Source organism: Dromaius novaehollandiae, chromosome 1 (genome assembly GCF_036370855.1).
Source record: "Dromaius novaehollandiae isolate bDroNov1 chromosome 1, bDroNov1.hap1, whole genome shotgun sequence".
NCBI classification, from domain to species: Eukaryota; Metazoa; Chordata; class Aves; order Casuariiformes; family Dromaiidae; genus Dromaius; species Dromaius novaehollandiae.
In genome coordinates this window covers 198,357,309-198,381,123 of record NC_088098.1, presented here as the reverse complement: position 1 = coordinate 198,381,123, position 23,815 = coordinate 198,357,309, and the positions used below count along the sequence as shown (strand labels likewise).

The following is a 23,815-nucleotide window of genomic DNA, read 5'->3' as shown; positions in this document are numbered from 1 at the left end:
AAACATTGGGCCTCCTTTCCAAAACACCCATGAGTTTGAAAAAAATCCAAAATATATGTTCTAAATTAATATTTCATAGACTAAAATGAAGGAGTATTTTTCTTTTTCCCTTTTGTGAAAAGGTGTGAATTTCATCAGAAATAAACTTACAGACAATAGTGCACGTAAAATATTTATTTTGTTCATCTCGGTCTTATTCCACCACTAAAAGGTAACAAAGCTTTAGACTATCTTTTCAATTTTAAAAAGTGATGTTCTTTTTGAAAGCTATTCAAGAGCAACAGCTGGCAAAGAGGGTTTAGAATTCACTGAGTTTCAGGCATTTTATATCACAGCTAGGAATTATGAAAGACTATTGATCCAAAATCCCCTTCTAGTTGCCAATTGAGGCAAGAATATCCAAACTGACACGATACTAAAATTAATAGTTCCAGGCAGCTGTAGAAGTCTAATAGAATTATTTCCACTTAAATGTAGACTCAAAATATTATCAAAAGCAAGGGAAAACATAACATAAGTCAAAAAAAAGTACTTAAGCAGTAAACATGGTCCTTGATTAACCGATAAATTTATTGTTTGTGGGATTTGCAAGTACCATTGAGAACCTGTTTCCTTCAGTGACACTTTATAATGCACTTTACAATTACAGACAGTGGGAGATCTGTATGGGTTAAAGAAAAATCAGTTAGCAACTAGGACCTCAGTCCTTCAGATTTTGTCCCCAAAGTCTTTATACTACATTGGTTACAGTGAGCATTAAAGATCAAGAGTTCAAAACTAATTTATGTCATTTATTTTTTGATGGATGATTGATGAAAAATGTCAAAATCTGGAGAGTTACGATTGAGTTGATACTATAAAGTACTTAGGTGACTTGAAATTCTAAGCCCCATTTTTGCAAAAGTGGTTTAAGGCCAGACCTGCAAAGACATTTAGATATAGAGGTAACCACGAGTAATTTATATACAAAAATCTCACTAAACACCCATTGATCACCCATCCATATTTTCAGTAATTATACAACTACAAAAATATGTTCCTAGAGATTTAGGAACGAAGAGATTTGGACAGAATGTTCAGAGTGATTCAAGAGTCTTAACTCCAGTGGCAGTCATCGGGTCTTTAATGACTAAGTCACCTTGTGGAAATAGGACAGGCTTCAAAGTTAACTATGTGCTTTTGAAAAGGCCACACTTTTTGAAAGTGAGTTAATATTTATCTAGCCTCTTCACAGTAGCCTGAATAACATTAGATTTCAAAATCACAAGGCCAGTGATCTCACCTTAAAAATCTGTTTACATATAAAAATTAATGCTCATACGTATAGCTCAGTATGAAGGCTAATTACACAAATTAAAACCAGTGTTGAATAAAACATTAAGGCTGCAAAATCAAGCATGCTAACATTAGGAAATGTTAGAATTAAGGTTCGCCCATCTAACTTCAGATTTGTTTTCAGGCTCTTAGGCACACTAATGGTGTATTTAACTGTATGGTCATACATTACTTTACTCCAAGGGCCTACCTTATTCAGAGAATGACAGTACCCACAGAATTAATCAAAGTTCTGTAGTTAATGATGCTGTAATGTGATTGCATGCAAATTTATATGCAAATGGCCAGTTGTGCCTCTAAGTGGCTACTTGTTTGTGTCATTATCTGATTTGCATGCATAATTACTGTAATTACACAGTTTTAAAATGTGGGACCATAGTGTTTGCAACTGAAAATGTGACTTAATTCATGTATTAGTCATTCCTGTTAATCATTTATTTACAGTGTATTTACATTAATCAGTTGCTCTTTGCATAATTTACATTGCCTCTTTTACCAGAAGATTCATCCTCTTCCTTTTACCTAATCATTGTGTCTGTCATTTGGGAGATAGAGACTACATGCACCTCTGCCAGATAGCAAGCTCCCTGTCTTATGGCTACAATCTGTGATGTATATACTTTGTTCTCAAAAAATCTAGAACAGTTTTATAAACTAGAGCAGATTTGTGCATCATAACTATGTAATGTCCCCTTTTCCAAATAATATGAGGTTCTATTGCTCCCACTTACATTTCATGAAATTTATCAAAAACACCATCTTTATTCTGAATTTGTTCTCCTAGCTGGCTCCTCCACTCTGTAAACCAAGATTCAGAACAGGAGTTTTATAGTTCACAGGCTGAAGCATGCAAGAAAAACATGAAGACATGTTATTCCTCATCAAGCAGATATGTTTTATTCAACTTGTGTGACCTGCTAATCTCATTTTACATTTTTCATTCATTACATGTCAAATCCTCAATATAGGCTAATATATTCTCTCAGTTCCTTGAAATATAAATGGGAAGACCAGATGACCTCCATTTTCTCTATGGAATAGGCTGTTAGTCTTCTGTGATCCATATGTCTGCCTATTCTGCTATATTATGCAGCATTACTTGTATGAATTCCAGATGACAAATGACAAGATATCAGCGAAACGTACCATGCGCATGGTTTTCATTAAGTCTAGGGAAGCAAATAAAATCTGCTATGAGGAGACCTTTGCCATCAGATAATTATTAAACACACATTAATCAGTTAAAAATTCAAATGAAATTAAGATGTCAGCACTGATGGCCATCATTATAACATTTCTAAAGGCACTATGATGCAGATAACTTTTCAGTGTGTATTTCATTAGAAATGTGATCGAAGAGCTAAGTATAAAAATAGGATCTCTGAAGCCATGAAGTTAAATGATCACTCAGATAATACTTTTCGAAATACATTAAACTTCATCTTAAAATTAATCTAGTCTCATAACAACAGCCAGGTGGCAGCATGCTTCTGTGATGACCTTTGATGAGACACATCAACATCTCAATTTCAATCAGACTGAAAGTAACACAAAGAGGAAGAAAATACTCTCCAGGAAAACAGGATGCAAATCCTCTTCACTGCACTTCAACACTCTACAAGTCTTATAATTAACTTGGAGACAACTCAGAAGAGAGACTGTACAGAAGAGAGGGTTACTGTGCGACTATTTTACTGTGAGACTGTTTTTTACTGCATGTATTTAATTAGACTTTTACAATTAATGAGGTGGAGCATCTGTCAGAATACTCCTCATGATACACCTTTTCCAGGAGAACTGTACTAAGTTGAAATACATTACTCTTGTAATTCTCTTCAACCATTATGCTGAAGGTCCAAATCATGTGACAAAGCATATGCATATTTCTCCTGTTCGGACATGGGAAGATAAAATAAGTAGGGTGCCAATGCGTCCTTACAGCTAGTAATGTTGCAGAACTGTTTATACCAATAACATAATGGTAAACCTACTCCTCTCAGACTTTGTTTTGGTGGAAATGGGCATGATAGAAGAGCACAAAATATTGTAATTTGGTTTACTTTCTGTAAGACCTAACTAGTCCTTGTAACATCAGTGTGTCACTGGGAGCACATTCGCAAGTAAACATTCTTGAGTTATGTTATGAACATGTTATGGAGCCATATGCTAACATGCCTGCCAACTTTATGCAGGGTAAAAGGCCTTGCTTTTGCAAATATTCACAGCACAGTCCCCTTTTATTTGTTTAATTTCTGATGCATTACTTAGATTTCATCTTTCCTCATTTTATCCCCATATACTGATTTAGCTTTATTCAAGTGGTCTAAATTGTCCAGGCCATATCTATGGTCAATAGAGAGAGATATTTAATTGCTCAAAGGAGAAACTAATCCATCCATAAGTTTAAGGGAAGTGCATTCTTTAGCTGAATTTCCCAAGTACTTATTGTGCTGAGTCAAAAACTGTTAGAAATTACATTTATCAAAGATGGCTGTTTGCTGCTCACTCTGAAACTCTATGGCTGAGGGACATTACATACATCTACAGACTAGGTTACACACTATTATAAATCCCTAATTGTGAGGATAACTAAAATGTTATCTTATTGCTGCTTTCACTCCTCTTATTGCTATTTTGTTTTCATAAAGGAGTCATAAAGGAAACACAAATGCTATCTTACTGCTCAATTCAATTTAATTTCAGTTCACATTATTCTATCAGCAACCTGATAAAAACAGCCTTTTAACTTGTGGAAAGATCTATGCAAAGCAGTAAGAAATAATGAATATACAATGGAATTTAAAAATAAACTAAAATATGTTCAAGGAAACTTTCAGGACTGATTCATTAAGGGGGTGGGGGGCGGAGGAAGAGGGTACATAGCTACTAACATCTATTATGTGAGGCTAAATCTATTTGCTTTTCCCTACAAATACACTCATAAATCCTGTTAGTATAGATAAGCATCATGAATACCTAGGTACACTGTCAGGCAGACAGACTGAAGAAGAACATTGTGTAACCACTGAAAGGAGTCTGACAAAGTAAGGTTTCTTTGGTAGTCACCATACTAGGAACAAATGATGTCTCCCTACCCACTCATTCCAGGTCAATTTATACTCAGTTCAAGCTTTTAACAGATTTCTGCTACAAATTTCTTGCAAAGAACCATTTATGAGGCCTTTCTTATTATTCCAAAGATTAGAAATTTCCCATGGACTTCTAAAACAAAATTCTTGAAAATGTACTGAATCACGTTAAGAAGTTGTCTAATGTATCTTCAAAACAGAGTGTTCTTAAAACTGATGATAGACTTTGCTGGTTTTATCTTTTATATTTTTATTGATGTTTTTATTTCATAAGTACCTTAAATTACCTTGTTTTCCTTCTTCACCAAACCAGGCAGTCTGGACAGCTCCTTCTTATAAGAAAGTTAACATGTTCTATTTGATTATGCTCCTAAAATATTGATCATAAAGCAAAATAAGAAGACTTTTTCTCTCTTTTAGACAGACAGTGGTCTAATACTATATGCACAAGCATTCTTGAGACATTTGGCATGGAATGGTACTGACAGTACAGATCATGTAGAAAACTTTTTTCTTAACTGTGGGAAAAATAATGTGAATATTTTATTAATGTCAGAAGGATTTGTTTGTATAATACAAAACAACAGATAAAGTGAGTGCTTTTGTTCAATTCCTGCAAGTTATACAAAAACATGCATACAAAGAAAATAGTAGTTTCTAATAGTTAAAACAATGTAAATATAATCCATTGACTATCATACCACAATATTTTAAGAATTATCTAGTAAAACATAGATGACAAATACTAATTAAATTCCTTGCATTCTATTACAGCATTGCTATTTTGATTCTAAAGATTAAATTCTTTTTTTTTTTTTTTTTTTTTTTTTTTTTACTTTCCAACAAGAAACCCAAGTTAGGTTTGGATGAATAACTTTTATTTATCTTCTCAGTGTACTTCAGGTCTTTTTTTCACACCCTTACCCTCTTTTTCCACCTCCTTATCTTTATCCCAATTAATTTTTTTTTTCAGTGGCATTTATCCCCTTAAGAAATATCAAAGCCTACTACTCTTAAAAGCTTTGGAACTACCTCTGGCTTGTTTGCATAAGCTGCCTGCTAAATGACTCTGTCTAATGCTTTTTTTCCTCTTGTGCTCTGTTCTCTCTTTAACTATGGGGTGGTCTATGAATACTCATGTGATATTGAAGATAACAAACTTCACGTCTTGCCACTGGACATTTTATTATAATATGGGTGTTTCTCCATGCCAATAAAAGTTATATTCATAAATCTTCAGACTGATGTGTGGCAGCTTCCATTCCTTGCTATAATGAAGAAATAAACCTGTGAGAGTTATCCACAGGCAATCAAGCTACAGTCAATCAACTAATGATCACTTTTCCTGTGAGTCTATTAAGTGCATCCCTGCATGAATGACTATGAAATAATGCCATTTGCTCTATCTGAGGCAGATGACAGTTGAAGCAAAGGGAAAAAGTTAAGGTAATCTCCCAGAAAAGTATTTTCAGCTTCACAGTGTGTGCTTTTAAAATAAACCAAGTGTGGTAGACAAACCTTGGAAAATTAAAATGCAGGAATCTCCACTGTTCCAGAAACAATACAACTATGATGAGAATTTTACTTGGAGATTTTAAGGTGTGTTATGTCAGCTGAAGTTTTTTATCTTAAATGAAATATCATGAAGGTGCCTGATGGACGTGCATGAAGGTAAGGGTTTTTTTTTCTGATTTAACTATGGATTTAAAGTCTATGGCCCTGACCACCACAACTATCTCCCCTTCCTGCCACCAAAATGATATTGGACATTTAGAACCATTTACTCCACTTGTTTCTCAAATAAAAACACTATACAAGAATGTCTATGCATTTATGATTGTTTTAATATCTCAATGTCTATATAAAAGATCCGGTCGAAGACACACATGAAATATGTTGTATTTCTTCCCTTGATCTTGTTATAAAATTATAAAATTGTCTATTACTGTAGTCCCTGAAGATTCTTTCAGTTTACTTGGCTTTAATAGTTAATATGATCATTAACTATCTCCCAGAACCCTAGATTTACATTGTTGAGATTCATCTATTTTGTTGCCATGTTTTGATAAGACTGTGACCATGCCATTTTTTTGTTTATATTTGCAATTGTTCATATCATTCTTGGAATGTGCATGCCCCCATGAGCGTGAGGTACGTGAAAACTCAACACTTAGATTAAGAAGTTTTTGCTAGCTGGAAAGCACAATCTCAGATTAGTTGCTCAATTCATAGGGAAGAAAAGGGTAATCAAGAGGAAATATCTGCTTTGCATGACAAGCAAGGGAGAGACTAAGTTAGCCAGCACAAACGATAAGTAGGGAAGTAAATCCAAACTCAGCCCTTCAAAAAAAATTAGATGTCTAACTCTGGGCTTGAGTGAAGCATTCTTTTCTACTTGTAAAGTCAGGCATGAACTCATCAAAATCTTGATCAATTTAGGCAAATGTTTAGATCTGATAGTAAAATTTCAAAATATGGGCAGGCTTTTAGATTCTAAATCCTTTTCTTATTTTCAACTATTTCAGTTAGTCTACTAAAACATAATACATCTTTTTACTAACCATGGCTTGCTCTTGTCATTAAGCAATCACATATACAGCACCACCATTCCTTCTAGCCCCCAAAAGCTCTTTTGGACAAAAAAATGAAGCAATATGCGTTCTCACGAAAAGAATGCTATTTATTAAAGCTATTCTGTCTCCCTCTATTAACTCAGTCTTTACAACATTCACCTAAGATCAACAATGGAAAGCAGATTCAGATCAGGTTCTATCTGATTTGATTCAGGGATTTGAACCCAACCCTCCCACTTAGGAGAACACTTTATCCATGGTTAAAGTACAGGTTTGGACCAAGAGCCATCAGTGTCTTCACTAAAACTTTCAGAGTTTCATGCTTTCCTGAAGTTTAACTGCGGTACAGAATTTTCCAAATGTCCCTGTCTTAAGTCACATCCGTAGAAACTAAAAATTCCTCGAGCTACACTGGGGGAATAGAAAACAGGAAGCCTGGACCGAAACCTAATCCTAATAATGGGTCCACATAGCCTGATAAGGGATCCCAACATACGGAGTGAGCCCTTTGCAGACAGTACTAGTTATTCAGAATTAGATTTCCTTAATTATTCCTACCCAAACTGCTACATTTTGTATGAAACCATTACATTTTCAGCAGTGCAGGAGCTGATACTTAACTCATTCCTCTCAAAACCTAGGCAGTTCTGTGTATGCCCAAAGAAAGCTGTGCAGAGGTTTCAGCTAGAGCCTTCAGTAGAAATTTAAATATCTACACCATCCGGATGGTAGAAGAATTAGGATTTTGTTAACACCAGTCGTGCCTGAGTGTTTGAAGAGACAGCTAGGGGTCTCAGGTCTCCTTACACATCTAGCTTTTTGTTTTGTGATTTTTTAATGGAAGTGTAGATTCAGTAGTTTCTAAATTCTACTGTGTGGAATGGTTGCTGTTATTCTCAGACCACTGAATGCCAGGAGTGGTGTGGAATACTTGAAGTGATCAACCTGAATGCCACTTTTGCCAATATTTTTGAAAGTACTCTATCATGACTATCATACGTGCCATATAAATATATATTGCTTCAAATGGGTGATTATTTTTCATCGTCTGTCTCTTTCAAAGTTTTTATCTCTCATAATTTAAAAAGGCTTTACTTTATTGCTTTGTAATTGTCTTGCTAATTCATGACTTGCCTGATCATTATTGTACAACTGAAATAAGCATGTAAAATCTTTAAAAATGCATGAAATTTCAATACTATAAAGATATTACTTACAGAAAAGCAAAAACTAGCTGTTAATGCAAAACCAAACGTAAATTTCAGATATCTGATACTGCATTATTTTTACTCTCTGAACATATGGCTGAAAGTTATTTTAATACACTCTTCTTCTCATATAAATTTTAGAAATCAGAAAGCAGCTATGATTAATAAAAGCAATTCTGAGTGAAATTACAATGCCTGCTGAATGCCTTCTTGGGCATGTAGGCAATGGCAAATCAATTTCTAGTATGCTTCATGACAGCTGAAAGTAGCTGTGCAATACTTAAGCTCAAGCAGTTTAATTAAACCTTGGCATTTTAACAGAATAAAAGAAAATTAACTATCCTATTTCATTTCCCTGTAGTGTAAACAGACAGCATGACAGGCATCTGTGAGATATATAATTAATCCCACTAGCCAAAAAAGGCTTTCAAGGATAGTTATGAACACTTCCACAGACTTCCATTCATATACACAATAAAGTTTATATCCCAAAGATATTCATTATGTATCCCTCAAATTGCTTAATAAGATGTTTTATTTTCATACACACTGTGGAACAGACATGTATGGCTACCTATATATGTACAGGCATTACACATATATAGTTTTGAGAAAAGATGACTAGAAGCAAGGTAGGAAAACAGGAAGAAACTATACCTACTAACATAAAATTTGAGAAAAAGTTTGAAGAATACATTCCATACACTACAAAAAGTGGGTGTAAGGAAAGAACTGTATTTTTCATTATATTTTAATAAAATATTTAATAAAATATTTATTCATTGGTGTGAAACAAGCATCAGTGAAGTAACAAAAAAAAGCATAGCATCTTTGCTAATAAAATTGAATGACATCAGAGTATATTATTGAACTGTAATTTATGTTTAAATTGATTTTAATAAAGCAAGCAATTCGTAAGTCAATTTTCAATTAAGTGATAATTGAATGGTGACAAGAGGGTGACATACTACTAACAGAATGAAGTATCAGAAAGGGGAAAAGGTTTCCACAGTATATTCTGAGGTAAAGAATGAAATAAGCCTGTTATGAGTTTTCAGTTAGCTGGGAAATCATTACTGCCATTTGAGGTCCTGGACGGTGTTTTAACCGACCTCCAGCTGCTACCCTAGAAGGACACAGGTCTCCCACAAATCCTATCCCACATTTGTTAGATCCCCATGGATGTCTCAGATATGCACTCAGTCATGTGAGCAAATGAATCATGTGCCATACCTCTATTTATTATAACAAAAGCTTAAACCTTTAGTTTACATTTAGATGTTAAATGGGCATTTACATGAAGATGTCCTCCTCTCAAATGGAATCCCACCATTAAAATGGGAAACAAAGAAGTGGGGAAAAGCATGTGCTCACACACAGGTGTCTCATGCCATTTGAGATGTCTTATGCTGTCCAAAGAATCCATATGGAGCTGGCTAGGTGACAAAGGACTTTCAGGAGATCCGTACACTGCTAGAGTGGCAGCTGGCTGCCAGGCTAAATACCCTTAGGGCATCTCAAAGAGCACTGGACAACTTTGTACAGGTAACTGAACTGACTTAAAACAACATTTGCATGGACATTAGGCACCTAGGACAAAACTGTGAGCTAAAAATCTTCACTCTGGCCCACCTAATTTTAAAGTGTTTCTGATTTGATGTTAAGCTCTCTGGTGACCAGTAGTTCTGCACCTGCATGTACTCAGAAGAACTCAGCTTCCACAGCTCAGTGCCAAGATATCACCTGATTCAAAGTGAAGTAAGTTGAGCAGCCCAAAGGACCCAGCCTGGAAGCTCTGCTCAGACCACTCAGAAGTGCTTCCTTTAAAGATATGGAGGAAAGGTGGTGGTTCTGCATCTCCCAATATCTTACAAAAATGAATGAGCGCTAGCCTCCCTGATCACTTAGAAACATATAATAATGTGTTTACATACATAAATTTTAAATGATCAGCAGATTCAGGGAAGCTGAAGCCAGGATCTTCTTGGTGCACAGCGACAGGATGACAGGCAACAGACACAAACTGGAACACAAGAAATTCCGATTACATATTAGGAAAAAAATTTTACCATGAGGATAGTCAAATCCTGGAGCAGGTTGCCCAGAGATGTTGTGGAATCTACATACTTGGAGGTGTTCAAGGCTCAACAAGACATAGCATAGCCCTGAGCAACCTGATCTAATTAGACCTGCTTTGAGCAGGGGTCGGACTAGATGATCGCCAGAGGTCCCTTCTAACCTAAATTGTTCTATGACTCTGTGAAGGTAATTTTAAGCATATCGCTTAAGAGACACAAACATCTAGGTGCTTAATTCACACAAAAATGCATGGGATTTCAGTTAATCCTCATAGATAATGCCCTAGGCACCAAAATAGGAACCTGCATTAGGTATTTAAGTCATATACAATGTACAGTGAGAAACAGTTTTCCCATAATGAAATCCAAAATAACACTCATGTTAAGCAGAGGACTAAGAAACACTGCCCACAGAAGGGTAACTAACCTTTCTTTCTGTCATTGTTCATCAGTTCTAAACAATGAAACTAATGTGCTCCCAAACACAACAGCAGAATTGCAGATCTGAGAAATAATGAGCTAACCAGGAACTACATTAATGCTTGCCCTTCATAACAGTGAAGGTTGAAATGTTGAAGCAGAATAGGGAATAGCAAATTTTATGGGAGATTTTGAAACTTTTTTTCCACTTTATGCCTGTATAAGCAACTCCTACCTTTTTTAGTATTTAACAAGTTCTTTTTAAATGAATTTATATTTTGGAACAGATCTTATGTCATACTCTGGCTACCACAGAAGGAAAACCTCTTTGGTTGGCCTTTTCAATGTCATTATTGGGTTATGTTTTAAGAAAAAAACATATCTAATATTAAAATAAAGGCTGAGATACCTTTTTAAAAGGGAGAAGCTATGTTAACAGAGTTCTGTGATTTAATAGTGGCATAGTGGCTTTCTTTATGGCTATTTCATCTCAATTACTCTTACTGAAAATTCTTATGCAGTATTTTTCTGGAGCTGGCCTTTAGTTTTGCAGAGCTAGCTGCAATTCTAAAGCAGCTTTTTAACATCTAGCTGCCATTTGCTACAATTCATTCTTTTTTAGTGGAAAGTCTCTCTCTTAGTTGTGTTTCAGATATGTAGGAACACAAGACTGAAGGCTTTCAAAAGATAGTATTTTTTTTACAGGTTATTAAGTGATCTGTCGCACTGGAATCTATATTCAGAATCTTCCTGAACTTCTATAAGAACACAGCAGAAATACTTCTATAGGGACATAAGGGAAAAGTTAAAGTGTAATGCATCACTCTCACCTCTCACTGAGAAACATGCTCAGTGGTATCCTACATATCAGTATAGCCTCTAAATGGAAAGGTGAAAGTTGCTTTAATTAGGTATAAGCAATTTAGAAAGATTCAGAATTGTGCAAGGATTTCGTAACAGTCCAAACTTTCTTGTTGTAGTAAGAACAGAGACAAACAATGACAGATTGCACATCTTTGTTCTATATGTGAGATGGTGGCACAAGCACTCTTTTGTAGTTAATCCTATCTTGTATCTCATTAATTATTCTAAATGGTTTTATCTTTGGGTATTATCAAGGAACTTCTCTGTGTATTACTGTATATAAACTAATGGTCCAATATTTAGCCATGGGTATGACCAAACGCATTCAGTACAACAGCTGAAGTGAGTTGTATATATTCCTAACAGCTTACAAACACAGTAGAATTCACATGTTCATGCTGGTACTATTACGTATTAATTTGTTTCTATATTAGTTGTTGTAACGAATAGTATTTTCTTTTGTTATTTTCACCAATCTTTCTTGTGATCCTTACAGGCACTGGTGACATCTCTACCCTTAAAAGGAAAGAGTAAGTGAAACAAAGATGTATGTAAAAATATAGATTACACAAATTTTTATGACAACTATGGTACTAGATGGTAGGAGTAATTCCGAAACAACTAGCAGCACAACAAAAGAATGAGGTAAAATGACATTTTTAATGTAGTAACAGGGCTGAAGCACTAAATTTACTAGTACTACCACTATTATAGAAAGGTACATTTAACAGACATTATACACAGGGCATGTGTTCATCTTGATGACGAAAGAATCGGTGAGTTAACAAGACAAAATGACTTCTCTTCAGGACTATAAGACATTCCTGTTAAAGTCTGAATGATAGTGCAAAAGAAATTTCAAAAGTAATGATTACCACTATAAAGAACCTAAGAAATTCCCATTTTCCTGCATAACGTCCTAGAAGGCTAAATCTTGTTAGGTTGACAGTAATGACTTGAAAATAAAATTGTTATGTTACATGCATGCCCATAGCAATTTGGCAGGAGACGGAACACGATTTAGACAGAAAAGAGCTTTAAAAAAACTTGCTAACAACGTCATAAACCCAGATTTTTAGAAGGGCTTTAAAAAGTTCACTTATAACCACTGCTAGAATACATATTATAACGAGTTATCTTCTTTGCACAGTTACAGAAGTACTCCAATATGTTCAGTAGATAAATCAATTTTAAAACAAAGACAAGTATGTCTTAGTTGTTGTATTTGACTGGTTTAAATATAATACCCTATTTAACATACCACTATTAAACTTTGTTAAACTATTACTTTTTCAAGCAACTCCCAAAGTACTGCAATTGCTTTACACTTCTTCATGTTTCTGGCCACCTTTACCATGACACCACCAAAATTTTACCTGACTGTACTGCATCACTGACTGACTGCTTAAACAGAATTTTTAAATTTTCTTTAACTTACAGTCAATGTGCATGGCCTGACATTACAAGACATGTCATAATAAAAGGTTAAGTTTTAATGAATAATTCCTTATTTAAAACTGCACCATGGCATTTAAAATCTAATTAGTTTATTCCTTTCTCCATGGATAAAGAAAAAAGATAAAATAGCAATTGAGAAGAAAATAATACAATATAAACTGGTACAAAACAGGTAAAAATGAGAACACCTATGCTAACAGTGTATTCATATTGGTCACATCTTGTAGAGAACCAGTACTAAAGGCAGTTTTGTCTCGACATTGCTGCTGCTGCTGCTGCAGAGCCGCCGCTGCCAAGGCGCGTTGGGCAATGCCGCGCCGGCGCCCCGCGGGGCCGTCCGCGAGGTAAACAACCTCGTGCACCTGCACGGGGGAAAAAGGGTGCGAAAAGGGCAGAAGGTTGCCTCTAGGGAAACAACACGTCTGGCACAAACCGCACGTACTAACTTGCCATCTGCGCATGAGCAGGAGACGCCCAGATGCCCCCAGCCCGTTTCTGGAAGGTTCCGAGAGGGCGGACTGTGCATGATAGCTAATCTGCGTGGGAAGTAGGGAAGCACCTCCCAGAGGTGGGGCAAGTACCTATAAAAACTGCAGACTGTGGGAATGGGTGAGGCGGAGGGGGGTTCTTTGCGAGGACTGAAGATGTCGAGCGGGGTCAGCAGAACATCATCAGACTCAGAGTGGCGGGTGAAGAGGACCCACCTACCACCAGACGGGAGCCCCCCCTGCCATTCACTGCCGAGACTCCCAAAGGAAGAGGACCAACGGGACGCTGCTGGATCTGTTGTCCGAAAAGTGGATTCGTTGCCCGGTGTGCAATAAGCCAATAATTACACACTCAGGAGAGACATTTGTTTATTTATTTCAGAGTTGCGCAAGCCTGGGTGCTCGGTGGTTTCCCACGAATTGAGCACAGCCCCCCCAACTTCCCAAGTAGCATTTATACAAACATCGCCAGATTTGCGACTTTCCCTTTTACACTGATTGGTTAGTGATTTCTTCATTCCCTGGGTCCCACCCCTGCTTCTCAAGGTCCTGATCAATTAACACTGCCGCAGCTAGGTCAGTAGATGTTATCTCCCAAGGTCCTGAGGAAGAGGACATAATCCAGACCCCTTAATTAACACTGTTTCAACAGCGAGAGGAGGCTTTGCTTCCCAAGGTCCTGGCACCCAAACAGGCCTTATTTCACAGCCTTGACATCCTCACTTTCAGAGAGTGGGGCACAGGAATGCAGACTGCTTGTAACTCCCTTATCTTTCCAGCCTGCACCAGCTCTGGGGCCCTTTCTTACCGAACTAGGAGCGCAGCCTAAGGCTTCAGCAAATTTAGCTACTCATGCTAAGCAAGTGTGCGGCTACTCATGCTAAGCAAATTCTATCTAAGATAGAAGTTATCCAAATCTACCTACTTCAAACATTCTTTCTGAGCTTCTGAGGGTTGTCTTGTAACAGATCCACGGGTGGTGATATCTTTTTCTCTCTCTCTTTCCACCTTTTTCTCTCTTTTTTCCTTCTGTTTTGTTGAATCTGTTTGAAACGTGTGACACGGGACTTGTCTAACTAGTTGATCCTATTTGAGCACATGCCTTTGTGTTAATAAATCTTAAAACTGGTTGGCTGGTGTTGTTTCACCTTAATTCAGTCCAAGGGCATCATGAACTTTGTCGCTGGTCCCAAGGGGAGGGAGGTTGTCCTGAATGACTCCTTTCGGGCTGTGACACATCTAAAAGGCATAAAAAGACAAGCAAAATGTCTGAATAATAGTAAAATTCTAGTGAAGCAGGAAATCTTTGAAAGGATACATTAAAAATGCAAAAGTAAGTAAAGAAGTAAAGAAGTAAAGAAGTAAATAAAGGAAGAGGAAAGGACATAAAGAAGGGAGGCAGGGAGGGAGGATAGAAAACATGAAAAGTCTGGTGGTATAATATGGAAGAGTTGTCCTAGACACAGGGAACTTAATTTGGAAAGGTCCTTATCCTTACTGCTTGCTGGCAATGAACACCAAGGAAAGTATCCTGTCTGGGTTTCCTCTTGTTTGGACCTAATTGGACTGAACCAGTAGGTAAGCACTGTGATCAATCAGTGGAGCAGGCACAGAATAAACTGCAAACTTCAGTTACTTACTAGTGCATCTTCCAATTATTGTGTAAGCTCCAGGAGAGTCAACTGGGGTAGACAGGAATCTCCAAAAAAGTTTTCCAGAATGCTCAAGTGATACACTTCTCTGTTTGTAGACTGTGTGGAAAGCGTAGACAACTTTGAGAGGCAATAATGCATGCTACATGCTGAATGAGGAATAAAATACGCAACAGAAAAATCTAAGAACAGGAGTATTTCTGAATTTCTACATGTCTCCAGAGATTAGCTGCCTATTTCATGGTTGACCCTTAGGCATCTGCGTGCACTAAGGACTCCGATAAATTAACTAAGCAGGATTCACTCCTAAAACACAGTTAGGGAACTGATACTGGGTTTTTCATGTATCACTTGGTTGGAGTCTAAATGTAAACACTGGAGCAAATAGTAAAATTTTGCTCCTTTCTGCTCTTCTAAAATACAAAAAACCTAATTTCTTTAGACAGAAAGGGTGCACAAGATAGATGGATCTACAAATTAAAATCTTATGTAAAAGACACGATGATATCTGGTATATTTGTGATATCAACTGTCACAAAACAATGAAAGCTGAAAGACGTTTCGAGTTATACTTTTTAACTATGTGTTTTTTGGTTGTTTTGGTCAACAACTTTTGAGCTGCAAAACCAAACTGAAGCTTGGAAAAAAAGGGATGTTTTCATTATAAATTCACATCCTCACCCTTTTAATTATTAAAAGAGAATGTTTGTGCAATAGCAGTTGCTAGTTTGAGTAAGTAAAAACTACAGGGTTTCTTTTGGTCACAGAACTTTGAAGGATCTGTATCTACCTCTTGGCTGCAGGATAGTTAGCTGGCTAATTGTAACAGAGAAGTCTGTAGGCAGCTCCAAGTTTGTACCAGCAATTACACCACCTGCATGTCCTTGTCTTTATCTTAAAGCAAAGCAGCAAGTTCTCATGTGAACATCCTTTCCTTCTAAGAAAATCCTGCAAGAACTCTAAAGACCAAAATGCTAGTGAACCTCTACAGATGGGATCTCCATCTTGGGCATCTGAAGGGAGGTATGATTATCTATGTTATCATCTTTTTCCTTCTAGTGTTAGTTCCTATAAATGTATTTTAATCAATACCTTACAAAGTCCTGAGTGCCTTCCTTACTGAGATCATGACAAACACTTGCCCCAGTGTACTGCATTAGTCTCCACAGGAATATACTCATTGCGAGCACGTTATGAGAGAAATCAATGTATTTCTAAAGGTCCCCCAAAGGTTTCAGTCCTCTGGATCATGAGGCTGGGCCCTTTTCATGGGCACTAGGCTTGCTGATGAAGAAACACCTTGTCATCCTATCCTCTGATTTCAAGAGGGGAGCTATTACTGATGCTTAATCCTGGTGCTCAAATAAAGCTATGTCTTTTCTGAGGGGTAATAATCATGCACTTGCTAGAAGGTCTGTGCTTTGTATTTTGTATAGATCCTCACGGAAGAAGCAAGTGATGATACATAGCCCCAGAACAGTTACTGCATCCTCTAGTTTTGAGATAGACCAGGTTGAATTTTTTGGACCTTGCACTTACACTGTCTGGATACTGTCCAGGATGATGGCCTCACAAAACTACTCAAGACTTTTTCTTAGAGGAAAGCTGATCACTCAGGCTTAGTCTCTCAAAACATTAAGAACGTTGCTTTCTTTAGTGCTCAGGACAACTGTACTGGATACGTGGCATGAGCCAGAATGATTTCAAAGAAATGATGTAGCTATTTCACAGTCCAGTATACCTGCACTCAGGGCAGGGCACTCAGGGCAGGGCTATGTGAGCAGCTTAACGGCGGCACAACAGCACAGGGAAAAATCATACAACAGCCCAAAGGCTGTATCTTTGGATAACCATGAACTGTGAGCCAGCTGGGTACAAGTGGATCCATGCTGTCAGTCTGAGCTCATCCCAACTCTGACCTTGAGATTTTTAGTGGGAAAGTCATTTAGCCTCTGTTACAGCTGAGTATAAGTTCAAAGACATAAACAATGTGGCCAAGGAGGGGCAGATGGGGATAGAGACCAGGATGGGAACAGAGAGGGTGAACTCCACTGTTTGCTGCAAAACCCAACTGATGAACATCATAGCCAGTCCACTACAAAAACAGATGATTTTAATTTCATATCTCACTCTTTGTTTATTCCATTGTACAAGCCATGTCTTCAAAAGCAAGGGAATATCCACTCACTCACTCAAAATAGATGTGTTCACTGATTTTATAATTGCTCTTGATAATATAATATTTCCTTTTCTGAAAAACAGATTCTTATGCATAAAAGAGATTCTTATGCATAAGTTATTACTACTTTTAAGTCTAGGTGATCAACACATCAAATCCTACTGCTGCCCCAGTGATTAAAACATACTGTGAACATTCTACTTGCACTGATCATTATTAAAATCGTATTTTAGATGTACAAATTCATATATATTATGGTATGTTAGCAGATACATACTTCATTTACTCTAGCTTGTTTCAAAAACTACTGTCTGCTTCTTGTAGAAAAATATGCTTGTATATAATTATGAGAAACTGTTTATAAAGGTATATATACCTGAAAATATATTGGAAATATATATGAGCAAAACTTGCAATGTTGTAGCAAGTTGCATATTCTTAAACTAGTTTCACTTACCAATGTCATTCTTGTTCTGTATATCTTTTCTGTAAGAAAGATTTTATTTGACCACTAGCAACTTTTGTTATAATACAGAGCACTTTTTTTTAGAAAGTGACTGATTTTTCTTCTGACTCTGATTTAACTTGCTAGTGTATGCAGGAAAATATCTTGAAGCACATTATCTCAAATTGAGATAAATGGGGGTTCCAGAAAGCAAAGGAGATTTGTTATGCACAATGCAAACTGGTAGCAAACAGCTACTCTGAGTAGGGCCTTTCAGAAAATTTTTCAAGATTAGTTACAAATATTGGTTGCTTCAGACTCACCACCCAAAGAGAGGGACAACAAAAATCAGAAATAACTTGAAAGTGCTGATCTGTCTTTCTTCATGTACAGAATTTTAACCAGTTATAATTTTCCTAAGCAGCAGCTCCAGGGACCAATGTGTCTAAATCCTAAGAACAACCTGCTAAACAGTTACTATTAATCATTATTTTCAACAGTACTGTAATAGCACCTCTAAGTCCAGACTGGCAGACCATTTTTATGCAAGAGATGGCTACTAAATTATTATCCTATGGATCTCTGCTCACAACTTCGGTAAAAACATCCATGCAGACAAAATATTTAAAATTATTTTTAGACATTGGTACAGTGATAGGATTGGCTAAACAGGGATGACCCACAATAAGGAGGACTTTGCACAAAAGAGGGCAGGAAGAAGAGTGAAGAGAGAAAAACAAAGAAGAAAGATATGGATTACAGAGTTCTACACAGAAGCAGTTTGACATTTTTCTGTCCAATCCCTATCCTAATCTGTGCATAAGTGACTACAATACCATGATTATTAATCACTCATACAACACAAGTCAACACTAGTCTGCCTGCCACTAGATAGCTTATTATAGCTGTCTCAGAATAGCTGAAATTTGAGAAAAGAGTTGGAAGAAACCAGAACAAGACTACTGACTGATGGAAACACTTTAAAGTGGTCTAGGTTGTGCCTACAAGTTACAGGAAGTCACTGGGGGAAGATGTTATTCCACACACAAATGATAATCTGGACAAAAATAAGTGTTTCTTTTGATGTTCAGCATTTCTTCATCTCATTTATGTAGTAGATACTTTGATGACACACTTCAAGGAAAAACTGGTAAACCTTACTCCAGTTTCATAATTCCCAGTGTGTATCCAATCTCACATATGTCATTTTCTGTTTGAGGGAACAGACATTCATGAACTGAAGAGCAGTTTCAGGCCATCAGCAAAAATACCTGAATGTGTTTCAAACCGGGCTGGCTAAAACTTAAAACACAACTCAGCACTCTAAGGGCTAGGATGATACTAAATCTGTAGACAATATTGCTTTTACTGCTATTCCTGGACATTTAGGATCCACTTTGCTACTCTGGTTGTAAAGGTGAGTTCATTTTTCTGGAATCCAGCTCTGCAATATGAATGTGCAACAGAGTGATTATCCTGCAAAACAGCAAGATGTCCTGTACAATTACAGGAAAAGTTTACGGACTGTTTGATTTCTATCTTGTATACACTCAATACTCCCACTCTATTCAATGCAGTCCTTTCCTGTGATCTAGGATTTGCTAGTTCTTCCAAGCTGTTACTTGTTCTTTTGATCTCCCAGTCCCTTCCCATCCAACAATTCCTGCAGTGCTTCTCTTATTTCCTACCTTTCCAATCCTTTCTCTCCTGCATATCTTCCCTAATCAAAAGCTCTTTACCATTCCCCCAAAACACATTCTCTAATTCCCCTGATAAAGCTACCAAAATTCTCTTCCATAACCATGATCTCAATTTCACATACATTTCTTCCCCAGTGCATCATTTTCTCCCAAGCCTCATAAAATAAAAGCCTCATAAACCTCCTATCATTCTCTTCAACTCCAAAAACTTTGCATCTGTCCATTTTTCCTTTGTTGCCTGACACCCCTTTCTTCCTCCTTTCTTCTCTTTAGCTATCCCATTTGTCTTTTCCTGTCTTTCCTAACATACTTTCAGTTGTAAGATTTGTTAGAGGAAAAATGCATTTATAATTTGTCTTCCTAAGCTGCAAGCCACAGCTCCTCAAATGTCCTGAACAATTTCCCTCTTTGCCTTCCAGATCCTGTTTTTTTCCTCTCCAATTTCCCAATCCCGCATCCTCCCAACTTCCTTAAGCGCCTGCCTCCCTTCCGCGCCCTTCACCACCTCTGCCCTGCACCAGCTCCCATCCCAAGTCTCAGGGCCTTCGAGGAGAACCAGCCCCAAACTTTTACTTCCCAAACGGAGCCTGTACTTACGCTCCCCCACCAAGGCGCAATGCCGCCCTTTGCCATCTGCCTCCCTCCTCCAAACGCACCCTTCCCCCCACGCACGACCGCCTCGCCTAGAGGCCTCGCCTGCCCCCCGCCCTCCCTGCCGGAGGGGGGAGGCGGCAAGCTGCGCAGAGGGGGCGCCACCGGGGCAAGGGCGCGGAGCGGGGGGCAGGCACGCAGCTTCCCTGCCGGCGTCGGAGCCGCGGAGCTGCCATCGGTGAGGGCGGGAGGGGCCGCGCCGGGAGCCTGTTGCCGCGGGGCGGGGCGGGGCGGGGCTCGCCTCCCCCCGCGCGGCCGTTGGGCGGGCAGAGGGGCGGCCGGGGGGCGGGCGGGCTGCGGCAGGCTCATGGCAGCGCGCAGGGGGCTTCCCTCTCTCTGCTCGGCGGCTGTGTGTCCCCGCGGCGGCAGGGGACGAGGGAGGGAGCGGCCGTCCTCCGCCCCCTGCGCGGCCTCTTCTCCTCCCTCCCTCCCTGGCGGCGGCGGCGGAGCCCGCGGCAGCGGCGAGGCAGCGGGAGCGCCGCCCGGCAGGACGGAGGGACGGAGGCGCTGCTGCGCGGAGGGAGCTGCATGAGGGTCCGCCAGCCCCTCGGGCATGAAGGGGGGCGCTGCGCTGCCCAGGAGCCGAGCGGGCGCGCCAGGTAACCGCCGCGCCGCCTTCCCCTCGCCCGCGCGGGGGGGCCGGCGTCGCCGGGGAAGTTGTTCGGGAGGGCGGAGGCGGCGGCCCCGCGCTCGCTACAGAGCTCCGCCACCCGCCTCGCGGTCCGTGGGCAGCCGGGCCCCGGCGGCCGCGGCTTTCCCGCCGGGCGAGGCGGGGCAGCGCGGGGAGGGAAGTGCGGCGGTGCCGCGGCGCGGAGTTTGGGGCCGGCGGCGGGAGGAGCCGCTGCCCGCGTGGCCGCCGCCCTCCTCCGTGGTGCGCGCAGCGCCCAAGTACTTCGGTGCCCTCCTTCGTGGGGACTCGGTGCAGAGGGACACCGCCGCCCTCTTTAGTAACCGCCTCTGGGTATTCCGGGAAACTTGCTTACCTCCCTGCGTCAGTTTAGATTTTTGTTCTTAAAAAAAGAAATCTCGCCAAAAAACATAGCAGTACACCTGAGATTTCAGCGCGTTCGCTGTGCTGTCTGGTTATACATACGCTACCACCTTTTTTTGAATCACGTTTTACTGGGGGCTTTTTAAAGGGACAATTGTAGATTCAGTATAAAGTTTAATAAAATATGTGAGTCGTCATTAGCAGCGTTGGAGATTAAATCCCACTTTAAGTGTTTCACTTCCTCAGGGACATTTGTTTTTCTTTGCTTATAGTTTACACTGAGGACAATAAGTCAGATTACTGTTATCATTATATGCTTAGCTGTTCTAAAATCATTTAAGCAATAAAACTTGAGAAGAGTGCCCCACAAACGTTCTAGATACCCTTGCTACAAACTGCAAAACCAGCACTGAACCACCTTAAGGCAAAAAAAATCTACATCTTCAAAAGCTCACTTCCCTACCAGACCACCCAAAGACATAGGCATTGCAAAATGCCCTGAGTGGAAAGACTTGAGTCACTTCAAATAAGTGAGATCTGCCAAAGGTGAGGTCTCCCTCATAGAGTCTGTTCTGCTGCTGGCCCCATTGCTTAAATCGGAGAGAATCTGCCTTTAGAAGTGCATCAGGTGCAGTTACGAATGTTTCACTTCCAAATTCTCAAGTACCAACATGATGCCACAGCGTTTGTTGCAAGTGTCAAAAGAAGGATTAAAATGTAACAAGCTTGATTTTATTAGATGAGAAAAGCATGTGTAGGTTTTTTGTTGTTAAATAAATATGGCAAATTTGGAACAAAGTGTAGGGCAGCCTACAAAAGGAAGATAGACTAAGCAACGTAAAGCTGTCACTGCAGGTAATGCCTGTGATTACTGATCGAAGGGCCTTGATAAAACACTATACTTACAAAGATTTTCAGATTAGGAAACTTTTTTTTAATAAACACACAGTTATGTCCCTAAGAAGGTCAATCAAAGTTAACGGCTGTATGCAGTTTTGAGATGAATTTAGGTGTGCTCAGTTTTTATGTTAATCATTTATATGGACTTTTAATATGGCATTAAGCTGAGAGAGGACTGAGGAAAGAGAAGTAACGGCATGCTTTCCACCTTTGAATGTGTTTCATTTTTTGTTTTTTAATTGTCAACTTCAAATACAGTCTGGGCTTACATGTAAGTGGCAGAACTTACTGAGTATATGCAACGATTTTTCCATTGTAAAATGTTCTGTAGTTCTTACTTCCTTAAGAAGGTAGATATGAGTAGGCAATTACCATTTTTCTTGACAGCATGACAGAGAAAACTTGCAGCAAGCATTTGTAGTGCATTAAAAGAAGGTGTCATTCTAAACTGTCAGAGACAAACTTTTCTACATGTTTTTGTGAAAATGAATGCATCACTTGTAAAATGACTGTTAGGATGCAACTAAGAGGCAAGATAAGAAATAATATAGTAATATAGGGTCTTAATAATTTAAGATGTTGATTACAGGTTTATATTTGGATAGCTACAGATTTAGTGCCCAGTCCTATAAAGAGATGTTTGAGTAATTTTATTCATATCAGTATTTCAGTTAAACTCATGAAATACTGTGTTGGCACAGTAGCGCTTAACCTACCTAGAGGGGGAATACGGAATTTTGCCATTTGCAACATATTGAAGCAAAATGCTTTGTGTGCTAATAAGCTGTCTGTTCTGATAACATGTCCAAGTAGTTTGTATGTAGTTCTTGCTTTCAAAAGCTGACATCATGCCAGAAGTCATGAGCTTAAACATAACTGTATGTCCAACAAATCTTCTACAATATCTGGAAACTTAAACAATGAAAATATTCTAGGAATTAGGCCAGCTGAAAAAAAGGGAGACATACAAAGTGCCATGAAGGTGTGAAATGTGGGAAGTTTGGTAAAATGGAGAGAAGGAAGTTAAGGATTAAGGGTGTTGCAGCCACAGACTTTTTCCATTGACACTAAGTTACCAGCCTCTGAAGATTTTGGGTAAAGATACACCTGAACAAATAATCCAGGCATTTGCTTTTAACTGAAGAATGGTTGCATTTTATAATTTGCTTTCCTTGTAGTTCTGTTTCCAGACCTTGTACTCTAAAGTCTTCTCTTAAAGGCTTCTCTTGAGCTGGGGTGCAATTTTTTTTTATTTCATTGTTAAAACCAGTCTGGTGTGGTGGGACTGGGTAAATCAGAGTAACTGAATCAGAGAAACTGGTTAACTGAAAGCATTATTTCTGTAAAAGCAACAGAATAGTATGAAATGGAATACCAGCTGGAGAAAACTCTGTCTCGGTTACAAGCTTAATACCCAGGCACTGAGGTATATGTCCTACAGATCTGTAAAAAGTGGATGTAAGGGCCTGTGTTGCAAGCTTTTGGGAAAGGATTTCCTTTGGTGGTCAGAAACAAATACTATTCCTGTGGACAGCAGAGTAACCTTTCACTTTGCACACCCATTCTGGGTGTTTCCTTGTCTTTTGTTGTATCTCTGCTCAGTCTTCTCTCAACCAGAAAACTCCTAATACCTTCAATTTTCCTTTCAGGTCATCTTTTCTAGACCTATGGTAGTTACTGGTTTCTGCTGAACACCTTACAGTTGTTCCATATTCTTTTGGTAGAGTACCGTGTATAAAAATAAAGCTGCAGCCCTACCAACAGCTGAAGTGGAAAGATTAGTT

At 38.8% G+C, this 23,815-nt stretch overlaps 1 protein-coding gene and 1 long non-coding RNA gene across 11 annotated transcripts in view; one reads left to right on the top strand and one right to left on the bottom strand.

Annotated features, from left to right (window-relative positions):
* Nucleotides 1-9,425: 9,425 nt before the first annotated feature.
* LOC112988353 (uncharacterized) lies at nucleotides 9,426-20,351 on the bottom strand. Of its 2 annotated transcripts, XR_010387305.1 has the most exons (4): nucleotides 20,087-20,351; nucleotides 15,154-15,264; nucleotides 14,439-14,752; nucleotides 9,426-10,228 (listed from the first exon to the last, which is right to left on the bottom strand). It is a non-coding gene; the product is annotated as an uncharacterized LOC112988353 (long non-coding RNA). The 2 variants fall into 2 exon arrangements; XR_003260512.2 differs by lacking the exon at nucleotides 9,426-10,228 and having other exon boundaries at nucleotides 13,869-14,752.
* Nucleotides 20,352-20,398: 47 nt separating this feature from the next.
* Nucleotides 20,399-23,815, top strand: part of SGCG (sarcoglycan gamma) — a 143,699-nt gene continuing 140,282 nt past the window's right edge. For 7 of the 9 annotated variants that reach the window (XM_026108834.2, XM_026108835.2, XM_026108830.2 and 4 more), the window contains exon 1: nucleotides 20,400-20,739. The gene's annotated coding sequence lies outside the window, so the exon portion shown is untranslated. Of the gene's footprint in view, nucleotides 20,740-23,815 lie in introns of all 9 variants that reach the window. The other 2 variants (XR_010387304.1, XM_064505013.1) reach the window with 1 other exon arrangement.